This window comes from Elaeis guineensis, chromosome 11 (genome assembly GCF_000442705.2).
Source record: "Elaeis guineensis isolate ETL-2024a chromosome 11, EG11, whole genome shotgun sequence".
Taxonomy (NCBI): Eukaryota; Viridiplantae; Streptophyta; class Magnoliopsida; order Arecales; family Arecaceae; genus Elaeis; species Elaeis guineensis.
This window is the reverse complement of record NC_026003.2, coordinates 112,917,567-112,940,543: the sequence shown is the minus strand read 5'-3', so window position 1 is coordinate 112,940,543 and position 22,977 is coordinate 112,917,567. Positions and strand designations below refer to the sequence as shown.

Below are 22,977 nucleotides of genomic sequence, written 5' to 3'. Positions count from 1 at the left end.
TCTTCCTTCCAGAATCTCCCCTCTCTTTCTCTCTTAGATAAACAAAAAAAAAAAAAAAAGAAGTGTATTTATATACTATTTCCGTGGTTTACGACACCCAGAAACTGGTCATCCTCTTTTTCGGTGACAAATTGTAGTTTGATGTGCTAGGTTGGTAGGCGATCCGTGTGATCAACAGTCGTTATTAGGACATGCTAGTGGCGTGATGATGGAAAATGGCCACGGAAAGTAAGTTAATTCGAGGACAATGACACGAGAAAGTCACTCAAAAGTCTTCCGCCAATCACGTGGGCCACAAGTCAAGGGGATCAATGAGAGTACGGCACATAAGCTGAGCTATGGTTTGAGTGGCCTTTTGGGTTTCTCAAACATTTTCTACATAAAATAGAGAGGTCTGGGGGCACCGGAGGCCTCGTTGGATGGGGAATCATGGATGCCTGTCTTCTCTTCGAAGTCCCATTGTTGGCTTGCATGTCTTATTTTATTATTGGCCTCTTTATGCAATGGTATGATACGAAAAATAATGGAATTCAAAGGAAGGGAACTTCGGAAGTGTTGACCAGCAGTGGTTCCATAAAATTCGATTTGGCTGGTTGCGGGCTGCTGGTGCGTTTGTGAAAAGTGGAGTGGGTGTTTAACCACATGGCTTTACCGGCGGGTGGAGTCGTGAAGCGGGTTTTGGATGAGGTTTACACGTCAATCCGATATGGCGTCCCGCCGTGCTCTCTAGATTGTTCAGGTTGGACCGCTTATTTTTCATGTGCCGTTGTATTGGACCGTGGGTGGGATTCTACGGTCATTCGTACACTGTGGGGTCCATGTGGCATCTGGTAACTCTTAGATGCACCATGTAAATATGATTGTTTCCGTTCAAAATTGTGCATGAAGTTCTATGAAACTTGAAATTTAGATGGTTGTATGTGATGATGTATTTTTTTTCATATATTAAAGCATGTGCGGTTAGTTCAACAAGAACTTCTATATAAAGCCATGCTTGGATGTTAAATTTCAAGTGCATATTTATTGGATGAGGTTTGTAAGATATTGTATGTGTAACAATTGAAAATCTCATTTAAAAAGATTAAGCAGGAGTTATTATTTAGATTTGTCTCTACAAAAATACTTAAGATTGTTCTTATCAAGTTAAGGATCCATATTTATACAAATTCATTCATAAACATCTTGATTGATTCATAGTCAGTCCAATAAATCCGTATTACAGTATCTCCTAGTCCATATAAGTTAAGAACAAAGTCTATTCTAATGTTAATTTATAACGGTTCAGGTTCTTGTACAAAATATAGAGTAAAAAATATTATTTAGATTCTTTGATCCCATATAAGTATCAAAAATTTTTCTAGTAAATAATCGATATAAGATTAAATACACATATTTGTGGATCCTCATAATATAAATATATATCTAATAATATTTTAAAAATAAAATTTTTAAAAATAAAATTTTATTTATTTTTAGCTGATAAGAATCTTCAACATGGAAGTAGGAAGCAAGGATCAAAATATAAGATGGGGCACTAGTTGCATCACAATTAGTAAATGCTTCTTTTTAAGGGTCAAGCTGCAAAAGAATTGATATTATTAAATGCATGTGGAAATTTCTTATTAGATCCATGGTAACATGTCCTTATCAAGGGAGTAATAATAATATTATGACAAACAACCTGCACGCATAAAGCTCCGATACTTTTTAAATTATACACATGTGAATGCTTCATGTAGTTAGCATTAAGTATGAGGTTCAGCCACCATAAGCGTGGTTTGTTAATTTTTCTTATAGATGTATGTATCTTACCATGTGAAATATGTGGCTTTCTATGTGACAGATGGTCGAGTTAAACATCCACAATTTGATGGCATCCTATTCTCCCCGATCCTCCATAACATATTCAAAATTAAAATTAAGAGATATCTTTTTTTAGCTTGACACATCGTGCTTTGCCACAAGGGTGATATCGATGACCAACTCATAAAGTTAATGCCTCTAGGTATTGGATGTCGCAGTTTAGATCAATATGTATTGTTGAGTGATCACTTTGTCACTTCTATCAAATAATTCTCTGCCTTGATAACTATAGCCATTCAATTTACCGATAGGACATGGTGTCACGTTCCCGGTCCGAGATCGCGAGCAAAAAGTCACAGCAACTGCCACATACTTATGAAAAACTCTTTCAATAAGCATGCAAGACATCTCATCACGATATCAATGATCACAGTGGAATAAATTCAAATAATTATTATTCAACTTTAATTCAAATAATTAAATCAAATATCTTACATCCAATAAAATTTCACTAAAAATAAAATAATAGATCTAAATTCAATGAAGTTGACAATGCTAAATCTCGCCTCTAAAAGCTCTGTCTCAATATTAATTCCCACACTCGCAATTAATTATCTGAATCTGAAAAAAAAATAAAAAGAAATGAAATGAGCTAGACAGTCCAGTAAGTAATAAATATCTCAACTAGATATTTCAGATATTTATATAATTTTCAAGAACAATGCTATGAATAAACATAAAAATGTATTTCATGCTGATTCAATGCAAATCCAATCTTTTCAAATATTATAATATAATCATAAATTTGATTCAAATTAAAACATTCGTAACTCAATAGCCTCGACTATGACCAACGTTTAACCTTCATTGACAGGATTCACTGAATACCAACGCACAACCCCCACTGACAGGATCCGCAAATACCAGTGCACAACCCTCACTGACAGGGTCCACTAAATACTAACGCACAACCCCCATTGGTAGGATCTACTGAAACATAGTTAGGCTGAGAGCATAAATCCGATCTATATCAAAATACTTTTGTATCATAACATATCATAATTTTCACTGAATATGTGCATAATCGACGAACCATAATATTTCAAAATTATTTTTTCTTCAAAACATAATTTTATAAATCATACATAATTTCAAAAAATAATTATTTATTTTCAAAATAAATATAAAATATCTCGAGAAGATGATTCATTACTTACCTTTCACAGAGTACTGAATGAACAGATCGACTAACTTCTAAGAGATTCTTCGGTGCCTATTATCCAAAATTATATTCTTACATTAATTTTAATTCAAAATTAAATCTAAACAAATCTCAAATCAAAACCTCACTTGGAATCGGACTCTTCCCTAAACTCAAACAAAATCATCAAAATGAAACTTTTCACTATGCTAATCTTAGAAGGATAACTTTGGAGAGAAAAATCCATCAAGAGAGAGAAACAATCTAGAGAGAGAAAATAGAGAGAGAAAGTCCAATTCTAGATAGAGAAAGCAATGGTTCAATCTGAAAGGAGAGAATTTTTTTTTTTCACATTTTTTTATCTATTTATCTATTTTTTTTTTCTTTTCTTTTTTTTTCTTCCTTCTTCTACTTCTTCCCGTGGCCTCCATGGGTGAAGAAATATGAAACAGGGGACCGAATGGTCCCCTTATAAGGTTGGCCGACCGACGGTCAGCTGACACGAGAATGGCCGGCAATCGGAGGAGAGCGCACCGCCATCCGAAGGAACTCAAACCGGTGGCCGACGATGACCACCGACGTCCAAAAATAAAAAAAAAACGAAACCTCTCCCACGACAAAATCCGACGACTCTGGTCACCGACGAACGTGAACACCAGCACAGGAAGGAAGGGAGAGAAGAAAGGAAGAGAACCATATGCTTACCTCGAGCTCCGGCAACCTTTCCGACGAGGAATCGCGGCAAGCACGGTGAAGATTTTCACAGGCGATTTCTGGCGATCTTCGCCGTTTCGCTCCAAGTTTTTCACGATGGAAGGAAGGGAGAAGGGTCTCTCCCTTAAATAGAGCTGGAGGAGAGGAGTTTGACTCCTCTCTGATGAGATTTTTGACTCCGATTAGGAGTCGGTCGGGAGAAGAAAACTCCCTGCGGGAGTCTTCTTCATTTTTTCCTTTTTTTTTTTTAGGCTTTTGGGTTTAGGGCCCAATGGGCCGGATGTTACACATGGAGTCAAAACAAATACCAAAATGGAAGACATAGTATAAATTCAATTATAATTTATAAAATGCAAGAAGTTAGATATTAAAGGCTACAGAATAATTTATTTGTTTGATAAATCGTACTCAAATTAACATTTTATAATAGCAAACATTTAGGAGTAGGTATTTTTATTTTTTTTGTTTTCTGAACTAGGGCGAAAGAAATCATGGCAGAAATAAGCGTGAGGGCAAATCCAATCCTTAGTATCAACCACCAAAGACTAACAATTGCACTAATTACAAATACTTGAAAATATAATTTTATTTATTAAAGTTAAGATTTTAAAATTGAAGTGTAGAATTTCTATGCTGAATTATTTTTAATGTTATTTTGGAACTAAAGGATTTAAATATCATGCAAGGTTTATGAGATTGTACATAGTTACGAAGAATCAACAAAGATATTTTTATCTCTACAAAATTTTTATTACGATGGAAACAGCTTTACATGTTTTTCCAATTATGACTTTGGTTCAAAGGCTCAAGATTGGAGCTTTCTGTCGTTTACTTCTCCAAAAAAAAAAATTTTTTTTAAGGATAGAAAGCTATTATAAAATTTTTAACAAATACTTCAAAATTATCTAAAAAATTTTTTGGTCCTCTAGGAAGTATTTTTTGACTCTCTAATTACACAAATGGGGCTAATGCATGAGACTTGTTGATCATGCTGGAGACTCCATGTATGTCTACCTAGCTACATAGGTAATTAACCATAGATTCAAAAGGGACTAGGCAAGTTTGCATTCAACATGAGCACTGAACCTAAGTCAAACCAAGGAATAGGACTTTGACATATATCATCCCCATATTTGCAGGTTTGATCTTAGACTCTACTCATGCAATCGAAAATAAAATTTTGGAGCAACATTTTAGATTACATTTTCAGTATGTGCAGTTTAGCTTAGATCACTTAATGCATGTTTTTTGCTCGTTAATAAAACTAAAATACTTCTGCACCTTGCGAATGGTGTCTATTTAACCTTGTGTTCCCAGATAGATTCTATCCATTCAAGTGTTGAAAGCATTGCAAATCCCAAGACAACCTTGTACATGTTTTAGCTGACGGTATTAATGACTAGTTTGAACTTCCATCCTCATTAGTCAGGAAAGCAAACTTATCATCTATTGAACAGAATGTGACGACCAAAATAAAACCGAAATGGACATGTATCCCAGTCCTTGGTACTCATCACTCACTCATTGCAGTCTAAGTGCAGCCTAGACCCGGTTTGATCAGCTATCAAGAGGGTCTACTCCACCTCACCGTTCCGAAACCCTGCTTATGCCCAACGGAGAACGGGAGGGACGTTTGGACTCCGCCGTCTGGAAAAGAAACCGAAACGGAAGTCTGCAAACCTCCCGGTCTCGCCCCCTTTTCCCCCTTCCCCTCCTCCCCCAACGCACAACCCCATCCCCCACCTACCTGGGGCGGACTCCCCCATGATATCCCTCCTCCATTCTTGGAATCCCCTCCTTTGAGATCCTCCCCTTCTTCGCGGCGCCTCCAAATGGCTTGCGCTCGAAGGAGCCTCACCGCCCACCTCTCCCGCCGCTTCCACCTCTCCTTCGCCCACATCCTCCACGACAAGCGCGACGGCGGCGCCGCCAAACCTCCCCACCGTCTGTCACTCCCATCTTCTTCCCCAACCCCCGCCTCCTCCCGATCCATTCCAGGCTTTGGCTTCTCTGCCCTTCGGGATCCCAGAACCCTCGCATTCTCCCTCCCGCTGGGTCTCCGGGGCTACTCCTCCGGCGCCGAGGGATCCAATGAGATCGATTACGTCAAGGACGCCGAGGTTCTCACAGACAACACCATCGATATCGCCGCTGCTCCGGCTCCGTTCACTGGTGAAGTTTGCAGCTGCGGCCGCTGATTCCTTCCTTCCCGTGGCTGCGCTGCAATTTTTGATCGATGGCGTTCATTCGTTTACCGGACTGAATTGGTCGGTCTTTTGCACTTCTTTTGTCGATACTGTTAGTGAGGAATTTGGGTGTCTCGGAAAAGCAAAGAAGGTTTGGTTTTTCTCGATGCTTCCTTCTCAGATGGGCGTCCATTGCCCTGACGACTTTTTGGTTCGAGGGGTAACAATTCCACTTCTGTTAAACCAGATGAAGGCAACCGTCAAGCTTAATGTGAGTCGTGGCTGCTCCATTCTGTAATAGCTGTCTTTGATTTGTCTCATAATTTCTGATGTTGTTTGTCACTTATTATTATGGGTCGGGAAACTGTCATGGACGCTATTTCGTTCGCTGGCGGTAGATGTATTTTTGATGTTCGATTATAGTTGCCCATGAAAATTGGAGTGATTTCTAGCAATTGTTATAATGATTTGCTGTCACAATTTCTCAAGCTAATCTCTTGCTTTTTCCCGATTATTTTCTTCAGTTACTCAATTACGAGTAAAAGTAGCCCTCATATATAATTAACTATTTATCAACCGAAGTGATTCCTTTAGCTTTTGGTATTTATATCCTTAGTACTTATTGGACTATCATTGACCTTGGCTGGTTGCATTCTGTTTCGTCCCGGTACCTAAGCTTTGTTGATCGAGCACCTTTTCTTGTTTTCAAATCTAATTGTAAGTGTTTGTAATTGAAATAAACAGGTGTTAGTAATGCACAATGTAAAGTTAGCAGTCCTTGGGGAAAAATATGAACTGTAACCAGTAGAGAATAAAATTCTGCTGGATCAATATGACATAACTTTACAGATATTGTAGCATCGATCAGTTGCCTTTTTAATGCTATGAGACAAATGTCTGTTTAACCGAAAGGAAAGTTCAGTGAAGCAGTAGGCAGCCCTGGTTCTAGGTTCTAGATGATTGGTATAAACACTAAAAATACTCTGTCTAAATAATAAATTCCTTTAGTTGACAGATAACTGAATCCAATAGACTAATACTCTGTCTAAATAATAAATTCCTTTAGTTGACAGATAACTGAATCCAATAGACTATGGAAAACCCATTCCTGAATAAAGCTCTTTTACATTCAAGAGAACAAAGGTCATCTAGAAGTGCCGGGAATGCATAAAGTGTGATAACCTGTGTTTGTAAATAGTCTCTGTACTGAGAAAGCAAACCTACCACTAAGGCTCTGTAGAAGTAGAATATGGAAGCTACTTCTTTGGGTTTACTGCATCACGTCTTTTAACATTTTCTATTAATGATGATTACTTTTTATTGTGTGATGTATGTCTTTCTCATATTGTTCAATATTGCCTCTTTGTGTGCCTTGTGATTTTGTCGTTATTGTACCTTATGTTTAGTGGATCTTTTCATGTACAGACAATGAGGCCGGAGTTGGAGGAGCTCAAGTGGCAAATAAACGTACAGTTTGTAGACAGTATTCTTTGGAACCTCCATATTACGCATATTTAAATATGACAAATGGTTAGAAAGTGACTTTCAGTTTGTTACTTCAGTTATTTCACCTTTCTTTGCTGTGTGCTAATAATACTAGGTGATTCTTTGCAGACTATGGATCCAGAATATGTGCAGGAGGGTCAGAAAAGAATGAAGGCATTATTTCAAAGGTATGTACCTCTTAGAGGTTGGATTTTCCTTTTATGTTTTATTGGGAAATATCTATCATGCTTTGGTCCTAAAGGTTATTCATATGCTTTTGACTATATCAAGAAGTGTTGGAATGAGGAAAAAAAATTTCAGTGTAACTCAAGGCACCAATGCTGGTTTTTTTCCTATTATGGAATGAAAGATTTAGAGTAATTTGCAATATGTTATTATCAGCCAGGACTTCCATGCCGTACTAGTGCAGATGATGCAGTCATATAGAAAACTGTGCTCAAAGTTACACAAATCAGTGTATGAAGATGCGGAATGGATTACTCCTTATGCTTTTGACTTTTCATTAAGATTCTATCCCATGCAGCTCCATTGTCAAGGGCTAGCCATCAAATCATCCATCAATGCTAAGTTATATCTATGTTGATATATTGTGGCTTGATTGTAGGATTTAAGTTTAGTGGAAAGATAAATTAGTGTTTGTTCAGATATCAAAATAAGAACTCTTTAAGGCAAGGTTTGCCTGACCTATATTGGGGCTGGTACCAACTAATGACCTGTTTGGTATGGTATAGGTCTATACTGTGCCATGCTGGAGTGTCCCGAAACGGGGAGGGGGAGGGGCAGAGGGAGTGGGAGGAGAGGCAGGAAGAGAGAGAGGGAGAGGGATTGGGAGAGAAGGGGAAGGAGAGGGAGGGAGAGAGGGGTTGAGGCCTCCGAACTCATTTGAGAGAGGGATTGAGGATGAGGTGTTCGATAACAGGGAGGGCTTCGTGAGGGCTCGAAGCAGCTTCGAGATTTTTGGCTTTGGGAACAAGGGCCACAAGAGACCACGAGAGAGAGAGGGAGGGGGGAAGCTTACTGTAAGCAACATTCAGCAGAGAGAGAGAGAGAGTGGAGGCCAAGGAATGCTGTTGAAGAGAGCACTCACAAGATGGAGAGAGTGGAGAAAACGAGCAAGAGAGCCCTCAAGAACCAGAAGGCTCTGAAAGCATTTGTTTGAATTAGGAAAGCAAGGGTCATTTTATAACCTATACTAACCTGTATGGCCAAAGTGTCCAAGTTGATGGTTTGGTTTGGTACGGGCCAAGCCTCCCAGTTCGGGTCGATTCAGCATTCCTTGGTTTAAGGAATATGAACTAGTAAAATAGCTTGTTTGAACATCTTGCAATCCTCTAGGTCCTTGAAACCATGCTATTTGGCAGTTGTTTTCTCTAGATTCTCATGTTCAGCGTTTGCCCACATCTACTACTCCCCCACACACTCCTTGCAAATAATGCTTGTTTTCACAAGGTGGAACATCTCTGACTTCTTTGATGCAATGTAGCCTTCAACCTGATCTTCTTAAATAGAAGGCTATCTAAGGCCAAAAAAGCAATTATGATTGCATTCCATTGGTGAATCAGTTTATTGGTGGTTATGTCTGAAACTGGCTGTCTTGGGTTCTTGTCTTACCTCCAATTTTCCATGTTGCTGCACATGTACTGCATATGGGATCCAATATATATATTTGCAAATTTTTATTTCCTCTCGCCTAGACTTCTCATAGTTACTTTTTTGGTTACTGCATGCATAGTGTATTCCACATCAGCATCTACTACATCTGACCCCATTATTTATCTACCTATATTTGAAGATTTGAGATGATGTGCCATCAGACTTAACAATCTTTCTATCACAAGAGGAAGCTGATAATGCTCATCCTTGCTGGTCTTGACCAGTTGCCGAACATTAGGGTTACACCATACAACTGCTATTATGCCTTGAAGTGATATGCCATTATAGAAAACTTTCTAGACTCTTTTTTTTTAAAAAATGATCTGCAAGATAGTCATAAATCATTTTTTTCACATGGATCAATATGTTGAGAAATGGTGAAGGCCATGAGCATAAATGAGTGGAATAAGGATGTGAATGGTCAGGTGGATTTTTGGTGTAACTGGATGGATTGAGTGAGAAATGAGTTTGTTGAGGGAAGTGAGAGAAAACTGTGTGAGTGAAAGTTTGGTACTCTGCTCACATCTGGCATAAGCTAGTAAATAAAAATGTTGGCATTTTGGATGTCCAAATTTTTGTTTCATGGGTTTGAAATGAGGACAGAGTAACAAAAGAAAATATGAATAGAATATTGGGGAACGATTCACTAATTAGGAGGATTTGACCTAGAGTAAGGACCAATAGTGAACAAGATTAATATACACAACTTAAGGGAAAAAGCTTGGCTGTGCTTTCATAACTTACGTTGTCTATATAACTTATTCAAATTCCTTTTTACTTTTTATTGAATTGGTTATTTGAGGGTTATTTCCTAAGGTTATGGTATAATGTCTGTTTGCATAAGGAGAAGATTGATACAATTTTGATTGTGGTTAAATAGAATGAGAAAATAGCTACCATATTATGTAGAAGGTCATATCTTAGTTTATATACAATGTTTATGTTGAAATTCACTGCAATTTGCTCTGAATTTTTCCTGGCTAATGTCGATTCTGTAAATTATGCTGCTTCTTTTGGATTGTTCTTGTTCTGACTGCTTGCATTTCTTGTTATTAAGGCATGGGGTTACTCCATTTACTCTATTGAAGGGACTTTTCATTTTAGGACCCATTTTTGTCAGCTTTTACTTGGCTGTAAATTTGTTGATTTTATTACTGTGATGATTTTTTTACAATTTATATTTACATCCACAGATCTTGTTGGTTGTATGCTCAGTCAAGTTGTTCTTTGATCCTGGATATATGTCTTGCCTCTGCTGTTTGTAGATTTCAAATATGATTGAGAAAGTTCTCTCTTTTAAAGGAGGTGGAGCATTTTGGTCTACTGATTTGACATCTCCTGATCCTTTATACATGCTTCGAGTGTTAACAGCATTAACTTTCTTGGCAGCTGTTGAGGTATGCATTTCTTCGTGCGGTAGATATGTTACTTTCAAGTTGTACCTTAGTAAATTCGCAAATTAGCTTTTTTTCTTTTTTCTTTTAGTTGTGAAATTCTAATGTATACTTCTTCGTCTTTGCATTGGTGTGGGCCTTAAATTTTATGTTTTACGACCCTCGCTCCAGTTGCTGATAATATATTGTCCATTTTTCTGCAGTCTGAATTAGACTTGAAGGTTCCACATGCAAGAGTTCAAAGTTGATTGAAGGGTCGATCTGCAATTGAGTAGTTATAATACCTGTATTTTGAAATATAGCAGATTAGTGTTGGTGGTTACTATGGTGCTAGGAAACTAAATTAAAGTTCAATAGTCTGTGCAAGGATTGCACCGTTAAGGGTCAAAGCGACTAAGAATTGATTGAGTTGGTTTAATCACATCCAATGAAAAATGAGGCTACACTAAGAAAAGGTTCTTTCATTTTGTTAATGGGCAGGGAAATGGATGGGGAAGACGTGATCTAACATTGATGGTGGCCACGAGAAAGAGATTGAGAAAGAGTGCAATACACCAAAATAGCTCTTAGAATACTGGTTCACAAAAAGTAATCTGCACAAAGCTTGATCATTATAGCATGTGATGGAAGTTAAGTTGTGATGTATAAGATGGAAGGATGGATGAATTCTACTTATTTCCTTTGTTGCTAGTGAGATGATCATTTGTCATCTAGGAAGCTTGACATAAGAAGTGTGATGGGGAATCAGAAAGCATTGAAGTCTGATGTATGTTCATAAAGCCATTTTTCATTTTTGGTGAACTAGGAAAAGCCTTTCTCAATCAAGTTAGAGAAGATTGCAGTGGACTGTGACTTTGCACACATTTGCAGGATTCGTATCATGTTTGTAGATTTCTTGTCTCACCTTCTTTTATTTTTTATTTTTTAATTTTTCATGTTCCATTATCCACCCCTTTTGAAATTATAAGAATGTTCATGACATTGTACTCCAAAGATGATCACATTCAATTTTTTTGTGTTTGTCAATCCAACCTTCAAATTTTGTTCAGATTGACATATATCACTTACGAAGCTCTTACAATCATGGAATGTTGTACCGCCTCGAACCATCTGGTTTGGTGCGTATTAAGCTGTATTGGGGGCAAACCAGCATGGTCATGCCCCTCGGTTCGAGAAACTGGCAAGGGAGGGGGAGAGGGAGGGAGGAGGGAGAGGAAGAGCGAGAGAGGGGGAGGGAGAAGGAGAGGGAGGAATGGAGGGAGACAAGGGGAGTAGGAAGGGGAGAGAGACAGAGAGAGGTGGTGGGAGGGCCGTTGGAAGCCCTCATTCCTTTGTTTCAAACGAAATAGGGGCCAGAGGCTTTTTCTTAAGTTTGAAACTATGAAATGAGGTTGGCAATGGCTGCTGACCTCTCCCTCTCCCCACGTTCCTCTCCCTCTCCCTCCCTCCCTACCCCCCTCTCTCTTTCTCTCTCCCTCTCTTTCCTTCTCCCTCCCTCGCTAGCTTTGCTATGTCAGTATAGGACCAAAAAATGGCACAATGCTATATCATACTGTGCCATCGAGCAACTAGCATAGGTCCAGCCACCAACACAACATACCAATACTTGAAAATCTTTTCTCATTCTTACAACACTAGAAAATATTCTCTCTAGATAATGTAACTTATGTTTCTTATGGTTTTTTAACAATTTTTAATATATCCTAGATTGAGACATATGAAGTAAATATAATTTTATGTTTTCTTTTCATATCTGCCCTTGTAAATATGGCTTATTACATATTTACCTTACGAAAATTACTATTTGCATACATACTACTAAAATCATTTTGTTCTTGCATTGATGCCCCTCCAATTAGATTTTAAGATGACAGTGTTGATAATAACAATGTTGACTATCATTTGACACTATTACCCTTTTATGTCACTACCCTTAAAAAAAATTAATATTTAGTTTGTGCTCAAAAGGGCTATACTTTTTGTATAAATTTTTAAAGGCGTGTGAAAGAGTAATAAATTTGTTTGACACTTAAAATGATTATTTATTAACACCAGCCAAAAATCTAATAGGACATGTATCCATGCAAAAACAGGATGATTTGAAGGTATATATACAAGTAGTAATTTCGAAGGGTAAAAATGTGATAAGCTGTATTTGCAGGGCATATATGCAAAAGGTCCTAATATTTTTCACATTAAATCCTGCTTGGTCTTATATCAATTCTAGCAATAAACGAACTGAGATAAAGTTGTTGTTCTAGTGGACCATGCTAGAAGGAATGGAAGGAAATCCTATGGTGGGTGCAATGAAGAAATTTTACAGTCCTTACTCCCATGACAGTTAACTTTCCAAAGGTTTGCCAGCAGTGCGGCTTACCTTTTAAAGTCTTGAAGATTTTATGCTGAAGTGAGGTGTATCTTTTAGTAATATTTTACATGCCACTCATCCAGGTTGGGGTTAAACGTAGACATGCTGACCAGTATTACTTATACCTTCTAGCTGATGCCACCTTTCTATTCTTTGGATAATTTAAGTTCCTTTCTTGTCATCAAATATGTTGGATAAGTCTTACTGGTTACACTTAATCTATTTTACATCTGTTTGAACTTTTTCTGACTTCTATATGAGCTATCACTTGGAACCTTTGCTTTTTATATACGCTTGTTATCTGCAACTAAGCAGATTCGGTTTACTTCTATGGATTTGAAATCTCTAACAATAGCATCTATGCCTATAGGATGTAACATGACTCTCTGAAGTGGCTTTTTCTGAAAAAAGTAGGAATGATCGGAGAACGTGTAATCTTATTTCACAAGGCTTGTACTGTTAAACAGAAGAATGATTAATGCCTCTTAAACATTTAATATCCCAAGATTGAGGACTCACATGCCAACAGAAACTGGTTACAAGGTATCACCTACAAATAAAAACAGGAAAGAAGTGTCTAAATGGAGCAAGATTTCAGTATTACCCCTTTGATCTCAATGTCCATACCCTCTATCAGTGAGGGCAGTCATGCCAACCAGAGAGAGCTTATGATGAAGAACAACTTGGGTTGACTTTTGGAGAGGACGGACCTTCAGAAGGGATTAAATAGTCTTAGGTCTAGAAAAAGCTTTGCTGCCTTGTTACACAAAACTGGGCTTCCTTTTTTTTTTTTTTTTTGTGATTATAAATGCTGCGGGGAAGCTAGGTGCCGTGCCCAGCCTAATATGCTTAATATGCTTAATTTTTCATTCTTTCTGATTGGTGATAACCAGTTGGAAACTAAGCTCTCTAATACATTTTGTTCCATACCTGAAATAACCTTGAAACTCCATGCAACCTTGCAAACCTCTTTCTTTCTTTTTCTTTTTTTAGGAAGATGGGAGGGAAGCCCCATCTAATTTCTAGAAAAAAGATAAATTAAACTTAAAAGAAGAGTCTATTGTCCACTGGGATGCATCAAACTGACAATTTTTCACATACAAAGGATAAGTATCAAGACAGAGGGAAAGGAGCTGAAACTTTAAAAGCCAAAAAATATTGCTTAACAAAAAACCTTAAAAAATAGAGCGAAACCTCCAAAGAGAGGATGGATAACAGAAACACCTCCAATGACAGACCTGGAAGTCAAGGAAGCTACTAGCTAAGACTTACCTGCTCTATCTATTCCTCAATATCCTTGAACTAAATGGTGAAAAGATCAGATTAGGTAAAGTTTGGTTCATATCAAGTATGGATAATAACATACAATATCTTGATGATACCTGACTTGACCCGAAATTGGATCAAGACCCCTAGACCCATACCCACTTATGTGTCGACATCCATGACCCAAGATCAACCATTTAATGCTAAACTGATCTACTTTGCACCAGCTGGTCCCTAAATGACCCACCTAATATATGAACTCCAATCTTTACAGTTCTAAACAGCTCATTTCCAAAACTATATAAATAACTAGTATTATATCAGATCCAATCTATACAATTCTTAACAGCTCATTTCCAAACCTATATATATAACTTGTATTATAAAAAAAGGGTATCCACTCAAAAAATTCTTATCCAAGACAACTTACTCAACCTGACCTAAATTCTTCTGACCTAAACAAAAAACTAATCTCATGACCCAAGTTGGGCCAAATCTCTGACCATTAATTTAAGTTCAGATTAGAAAATTTGATCCATACCCAACCCTAACTTTAAAACCCATGTTGGTCCATATAGGGTTGGGTTTGGTTGGGTTCTTAGGTCGGGTCAATTTTTGCCACCACCACTTTAACTAATGGGGTTTGGTATAGCAACTTTCTTCCTATTTATAGAAAGCACAGTTCTGAAGCTTAGTTTTCTTCATTGTGGGTGGGATGGGCATAGTGATCCTCTTCCATAATGGATAGGTTTCTGGTGACTCCAATGCTGCCATAGTTTCACCCCTAATCTTTGCCTTTGTGTGGCATCTTCCATATCTCTTTGTCACTTGTAATAAATAAATATGTTGCATGCCATGGATTTGGAAACTGCTGGAATGGGATGGTGTTGTGACACTGTACCATTCTGATGCGAAACCAGTACATGTATGGTGCCAGGGCACTGAAATCATCCATACAGGTATGTATCGGCCATACTGGCTTGTATCAATCCATACCATTGCACAGGAATGGTATCATAGTGAGCGTAGGTATATGTTGATGATTTTCATTCTTTTGATTTTGTCAGCTTTTGCATGCATCATTGGTTTCATACTGTATTGATACGATAACATTCCAATGGGAAAGGATATATGAGGTTAAGTATTGGTATTTAAAACCTTTTTGCATGCTTTAATCAGAGTGGTGTAGAAAGGAGTGCAAAATGGATATGTTGATGGAGGACTTTAGGAGGAAAAACGACTGTGGGTGTGAGGTGTTGGGTGGGAGGAAGGGAGGGTGATTGCATAGGGGGTGTCGAGAGGTAGTTTAGGAATGAAATTTAGCTTCATCTCCAGTCTCTAGCCTAGCTACTGCCAGTTAGAGGGCATGAGAAATAAAGAAAGGGAGGTTGGGTGTGACATAAGGTCAGAAAATTCTTTGTTTTGGGTTTCTATACAGGATTGAGTCCTAGCTACTCCGAGGTAAATGATATAAGGTTATTCAGGTGATTGGTGAAGGTAAATAACTGAAATGTAGAATAATGTCAAATCTTCAAAGTGAAACTTTGCAGAGAAATGTCTGCTATCTAGAAAATAAAAATACGTTGTGGAAAACCCATTCATGCACAAAAGGATCAATATAAAGTGCTTATTGTTGTAGTGCAGTGAATCAGCAGATATGAAGCCTACAATAGAAGAACAAGAGGAGAAGAGGAGGGCAAAAGAATGGGATTAGGGAAGGAATAGTCGGCCAGGCCTGATCTCCAGTCATTTTTCTGTCACTCAAAAGAAATTCGCATGTTCTTTTTCTCGGAAAAAAAAAAAATTAACAGTGCCCAAAACATAGGGCATTTTATAGCCTTTTGATGGATTCTTCTATGAATAATCTTTGGTTCTTAGTATAGGAAAAATCTTCCAGACAAATCAGCTACCGCTTCTTTAATATCCCTAAAAATCTGCTGTAACCAACTAGCCAGGTACCCAACTTTGAGTCCTTGCAAGACTTAACAGAAAAAGAAGAGACATCTGTCTTTTAAAAAAGTTCATGGTCTGGTTAATTATAGCATGAAGGATGATAAAGGGAACAGTATTTCCTCCCAAAAGAAAATTCTAGCTAATTGAAAGCCTTCGTGGAATTCAGCTGTATACTTGCGGTGCTAAAAAGCCTTCAATTGATTAAATGTGGAAAGTCTGAGTGATTGATGCTCTACTGTTGTTCCTATATGTTCTAAACAGCAGATGCGGAGCCAAGTGATCATGATAAAAATTATGCTATGCAATCTAAGCTACTGTATTCATCAACTTAGCCTTAGTTTTTCAGCCCTGTAAGCTTTAGACTTGCTCTGCATAGGTCAAACGCTTATCCATCAATCTGCATATTATTGTTTTGTTGCATGAAGCTTGTTTAGCGTATCCATCGAACTGTCAATTTAGAGAGAGAGCGAGAGAGAAGTAAATTCTAGGTCATAAATGATTATCAAAAGACCTGCCTGTCAAAAGGAGTACTGAATCTAACCTTTGTTTTTGGGTGGGTGCTTGGCTGGTCAGACAACTAGCTAAGCTGGTGCCTGAAAATCCAAATTGGCCCTGAGAAATACACCTATCGAGGCATGTTCACCTGAGACAACCTAGTTCTCTTAATGAATATCCTCTTTACCAAGCACATTGACGAATTCATCTTGTTTGATGACGAAAGTGTCTGAAAAGTTTGATTCATGGCCTTGCCTTACTGTCCTCTGTGATAATTTAACGAAAAAAGAAAAAAAAAAAAAAAAACAATCATGATGTTCCTTGGTGCTGGTGTACTGCTGATAAATCATTTAGAAGATTTCCATTGAGTTCTCTCCCTATCAGAACAAACAAAAGTGTAGCGCGTGCGCTAGCATGTATGTGCGCGCGCGCGTACGTGCACATCCCTACACATGCAGGCACCTCACACACGTCTATGATTTTTCGTTTTGTTATCATTGTTGTTGTCTTATTACATAATTTTAAAATATATGGTGCATATGGCCGCATATGGACATGCTGTCCTCTGATCCACCGCATTTCTTATATGCGGTTTATTTATGCTGTCGGGACTTATATGGACTAAAGAAGTGATCTGCTTAGCAATGTGAAGCTGCATATATGGTAGGATTGGCATTTGTATGGCTGCATATGTGGCTTGCTTATCATTATATGACCACATTTGTATTTAGCACTAATTATGTTATGACTATTGCTGTTAGAAATTAAGTTCCAAGTATTCAGCACTAATTGACGGATGCTGTTATTAATATTAGTATTGTTTATTAAAAAATTTATTTTATTGTATGTAATATTTAATATTTAAACAATCTAATAATGCTAAACTACATACACCCAGATATGTGGCCTACATATCATCAATGCATCATGCAGTCCCTTTACCTCCTACAGCAAATTCTTTGTACACCACGGGTGGTGTAGAAAATTCGATATGGAACATACCGCTTTATGTGATTGATTCACGTAGCCATCATTTTCTAACGTACATTTAATGTTTACAGTTTCACTTTTTCGTATAAAAATTTTGTATGACGAAAATACTCCTATCTTTTGAAAAAAATTATGACATCCTGTGATAAATTATGACTTTTACACGTAGGATGTTATAATATGGTTCAGAAAATTAGAATATTCTACATACAGGTTGTTGTAATGTAGTGCATGATGTCATAATATGATCCAGAATGTCATAATATGGAAGAAGTATTTTTGTCTAATCACTTTCCAATGTGTATTTGATATTTGTAGTTTCATTTTTTCGTTTGAAAATTTTGAATGACGAAAATATTTTTATTTTTTAAAAAAAATTATGATTTCTTATGGTATATTATGATATTTTGTATTAAAATTATAATTTTCTATATGCAGAATGTTATAATACGGATATAAAATATCCTAATTTTTTTTAAAGAGTAGGAGCATTTTCGTCATTCAAAATTTTCAAATGAAAAAATGAAACTGCAAGTATTAAATATGCGTTGGAAAATGATGGTTATGTGGATCAATCACGTAAAACGATACGTTCTACTTTAGATTTTTTACACCATCGACATTGCACAAAGAATTTCTCTACCTCCTACATATTGCATCCTTCTTTCAAAACATTGGTCTCCCTATTACCGAAAAAGAAAAAACATTGGTCTCATATTTTTGTTGCTGACCAAGAAAATGTTGCTCTATGTGCCCCCTTGTGTATGTAGTGGCATGATCTGCAATGCAAAAGCTAAAACATCAAACCCAGAAAAGCAAAACAATGTCCACAGTTGAAATAAGTTGATATTTCTGCAACCTGTAGGTTGATATCTCCATTGGCTATTCAATGGGCATGGATATTTGGTCTTAATTTATTTTAAATACAGTATTTTATTAATTGAATTACAAGAAATTCTTGTTTAATTCTTGCTGGCATGGAGCCATCAATTTTGCCTTGTTAAGATGTATTACTCAATTTGTTCTCCATGCAGTAGTTTGGCGGATCTGTTTGGTGCTTTATAATTTTATACTAATTATTTTTATATCTTCCAGGCCATTTTTTGCTACTTGATCACGTCAATCCTTTTATCCCTTACATACGGATTTGGTGAGCACCTCAGCCACGCCGCCCCCCCCCCCGCCATCCTCCTTCCTCGAACCTAGCCTTTATGTTTTTTCTGAAACTGATTGGGGTTTACCAAAAAAAAAAAAATGATAGGGGTTGGTAAGTCACTTTCCCCATGTAATGTCATATGTGTAATATATTAGTCAAAAGGCTTACAGAGGTGAGAATAAAAAGGATAGGACGGGACAGATCGACAAGGCCAACTATGCTTGCTTTAAAGCAAGTGCGGTTGTAGTATTTCCATGCAACGCACTCGCTTAAGGGGGATGGACTTTCCTGTTTCTAAGTTACAAACCGGCCGGGCAGGAGGTGCGAGAGGAACGCACGGAGATTTTTTAAAGCCTATATGCTGTATTGCTCGTTTATTCTCCTTTCTTTGCCGCGAAGATTTTTTAAAGGAATAATCTATCATGGTGCTTTGGCATCGAAGTTCGATCAAGATAGATATCTTTTACAGATGTGAGCAATAAATAGCGTTAATTATATTTGAGCAGACTGATGGTCCTTGATTTCTGTTTGGGATATATGCAACTACCGACTAGATAGAGTGGAGGATGTTTTGGTCCAAGATCTTCAGAATGGTGGCATAGATTCTGTCTTCTCTTATTATTGGGAACTTCAATTGGATAGTGGGGTTCTACGATAAGATGGACGGGAGGTAGTATGTGGATAGCATTGATTTGAAGGAGTTCAAGAAGTTTATTGGAGATGTGGACTTAATTGATCTTGGTTATGGTGGGTCCAGATTTATTTGGTGCAATAATTGGCTTGGGGCATCCAGGGTTTGGAAGTGGATCGATCGGATGTTGGCCACAGTTGCTTGATTTCAGCATTTTTCAGGATATCATGTTAAGCACCTTTTGAAAATCGCTTCGGATCATTGTTTTCTCATCACCACTGACAGTCTGCGGTTGTCTAGGGTTTCATTCAGATTTGAGAAGTTCTTGATCTTTTATTTGAGATCTTGGAACTTGATCAAGGACATTTGGAGAATACTGATTTGTGGTAATGCAAGATATCGGATGATCAGGAGGTTTGAGTTAGTGCGGCGTAGGGTCGATCAAAGGTTGGTGATATTTTCAGACGAATCGATGGGGTGGAGGTGGACATTGCGGAGCTCCAGAGGAGAGAGGATCAAGATGAGGGTTTTTAGGAGCCTAACCTAAGGGAGCTTCGATACAAGCTCTTCATCCACCATTCTCTATTGAGACAGCAGGAGATGTTATAGAGGAAAAAGTCCAGGGTGCAGTGGATCATGGAGGATGATCGAAACATCAGATTCTTTCATCAGTCGATGATGATTTGAAAGTCCATCAATCGTATCAAACAGCTGAAAAAAATGATGGTTGAGTGGTGGAGGGTAGTGATGAGATCACGAGATAGAATTTGCAATTCTTTATATCGCATTAGATCACCCCTTTGGGCGGAGATGCCCTCCTCCAGGGGTCCTAGCCTATTTGCTGCATCTCGAAGTAGGAGAATGAGGTCATGACTCGTCCTATGGTTGTTGAGGTGTGGGAGGTCTTTTGATCTCTCGGAGAGGATAAGGCTTCGGGTCTTGACAGTTCCCTCCTCTTTTTTTCGATGATACTGAACCATTATCAACAGTGAGGTGATTGAGGTGGTGCGATTGGTCTTTGAGTCTATAGGCATCCCAAAAGAGTGGAAGAAGATGATGATTGTCCTCATTTCGAAGAGACCTGATGCATCGATCTCGAGTTATTTCAGGTCGATCAGTCTCTGCACCACTCTCTATAAAGTGTGTGCGAGGGTTCTGATAGGATGTTTGAAGTCGATGGTTTTCTACGTAATTAGCTTGGAGTACGGTACTTTTGTCAGTAAATGTTACATCATCGATAATGTCTTGCTTGTCTAGGGGTTCATGCATGATCTACGATGTCCTCTTATTCATCGAAGTTTAATGACAATCAAATTAGATATGGAGCAAGCCTATAATCGAGTGAGTTGGCAGTTCCTTCGTTAGACACTCCTTGAGTTTGGCTTTCAGAATGGATGGATTGATTGGATCATGGACTATGTGAAGGTTCTGAGCTTTGCCATCCTGATCAATGGCATCCTGACAGACTTCTTCCATTCGACAGATAGTTTTCGTTAAAGGTGCCCTCTCTCTTATTTTTTTATCTTATGTGCGATGCTCTCTTCCGTACTCTTCGGACAGCAGTCCGGAGGATAGAGTTGGAGCTCTACTGGCCAGTCCCTGAGAGTCAGCCACTTTCGCATCTTATTTTCGTAGATGACTGCTTGCTTATTGGTCGGATCTTGATATGAAATGTGAGGTGCTTTGCAACTATTATTGAGGCATATTGTCGGACTTTTGGTCAGCTCGTGGATCTGCAGAAGTCTACTGTCACTTTTAACCTTAAGATGAGGGTCCAGATGAAGCAGACGATTCGAGACAGATTGGGGATCCCTGACCAGACTGAGACCCTGACCTACCTAGGGGTCTCTATCATGGGGCAGAGACTTCGGAGAGCTGACTGCAGGCATATGGAGCAGAGGGTTCGAGATCGTCTCGATGGTTGGCAAACCAATGCTCTCTCCATGATGGGCAAGACTACCTTCGTGAGATCGATCCTGAGTTTTATTCTGATCTACCTATTAACGAATAATGTGGTGCCGTATTCTTTCCTCAGAGTCGGGAGCAGCAGTTTCAAAACTTTTCGTGGGGTGCTCGATAAGGGGATCGTGGTCTTCATTTTTCTGGGAGGTGATCTACCAGTCGATATGAGATGGAGGCCTTGAGATCTAGTCCTTATTGGTTAGAAGGAAGGCTATGATATCCAGACATACAGCTAGAGTTTTCATCTAGTCTGATTGTTTGCGGAGCAGGATGATGAGGATTCGATATGGTGCTTGGAGCCAGAGGGCCCACATTCATATTAATCGCGGCTGCTCTTTCATCTGGAGAGAGATCTATGCTTGCACCTCTGAAGTAAATATCCGGATCAGATGGTTGATTGATAATGGGGCTTCGTTGATGTAAATCAGGATGCTTGGATCTCCAACCTGTCCCTTTCTTGATGGCCGATATATGTTAGCACTGAGATGGACGATTACCCATGGTTCTATGATTTGATCGTAGCTGATGGTAAGGATTGGAGGGCTCAGAAAGTCACACGGGCTCAAAAGGTCACCCACTTGTTTGTTAGGCAGCTTATTGACAAAATTCTTGCCAGTCCAATTATTATCCACTGGAGCCAGGACTTGAGGGTGTGATGAAAGTCTTGCTGTCCTAAGGTTCCAGTCAGGGACCTCATCGATATGAGCAGACCAGTGACTAACAGAAGGATCGACACGTCATGGATTTGGAGAGTGGCTGTCCATCTCAAGATCAAGCTCTTTCTCTGAAAGATTGCTTGAGATCGACTCCCGACTCCCGACTCGGACACTACTCAGGGATAGAGGTATGAAGATTCCAACTTTCTGTCTAATTTGCGGGCTGGGAGAGGAGTCGATGGAGCATGTTCTCTTTCATTGTTCGAGGGCGAGTTTGATTTGGAGGATGGCAGACAGCCAGGCATGGGGGCAATCAATGGCCATTGGCTTCCATCTTTCCTAGATGTGATCCGATGGAACACGATCAAGGGTTTGCATGGAGATAGTAGGATGGTATATGTCACCTATCAGATCTTGCTATCTACGAACAATCTTGTATTCGATGCTGAGATTGTGCCTATGTAGCGTGTGCTGGTACAAAGTACTACCATTTTGATACTACTGGCTCGAGCCTTACTATTCCGAGTTTTTGGGACTCCTTTGTTGCGCCTGTAGCCATCCGAAGGGTCCTTTTCATTTCTTGGGAGCCTTCTCTCTTGGGATTTGTCAAGGTCAACTTTGATAACAGTGTCAGAAATGGCAGAAGTAGTTCAGACTTTGTTATCTAGGGTTTGGATGTTAAGCTCTTAACAGCGAGAGGGTCACAGCCCTTTAACCTGACCGTCCCTGCTGCTGAATTTTGTACCGCTTGAACGGGCATTATCTACGTGAGACAGATATTACAGACTTAGAGGATCTCCATCGAGGGTGACTCTGCCACTGTCATTGTTTGGATTCAGCATGAGATGAAGCATCCAACATCTAGAGATCTTTTCACCATTCTACCAAAATGAGTATGCGGTATATTTATCGGGAGGCTAACAGTGCTGCAGGCTGGATGGCTTTTTTTAGTGCCGAGCATGCTGGTGACTGGATATGGTGCCAAGGTGATGCCTGCCTCTGAGCTCTGAAAGATATTTTGTATCTTAACTCTTTGGACTGCT

General features: G+C 38.6%; 1 pseudogene; it reads left to right on the top strand.

The window, feature by feature from the left end:
• The first annotated feature begins 5,273 nt into the window (after positions 1–5,273).
• LOC105054120 (mitochondrial inner membrane protein OXA1-like) lies at positions 5,274–22,976 on the top strand (annotated as a pseudogene).
• The last annotated feature ends 1 nt before the right edge of the window (position 22,977 follows it).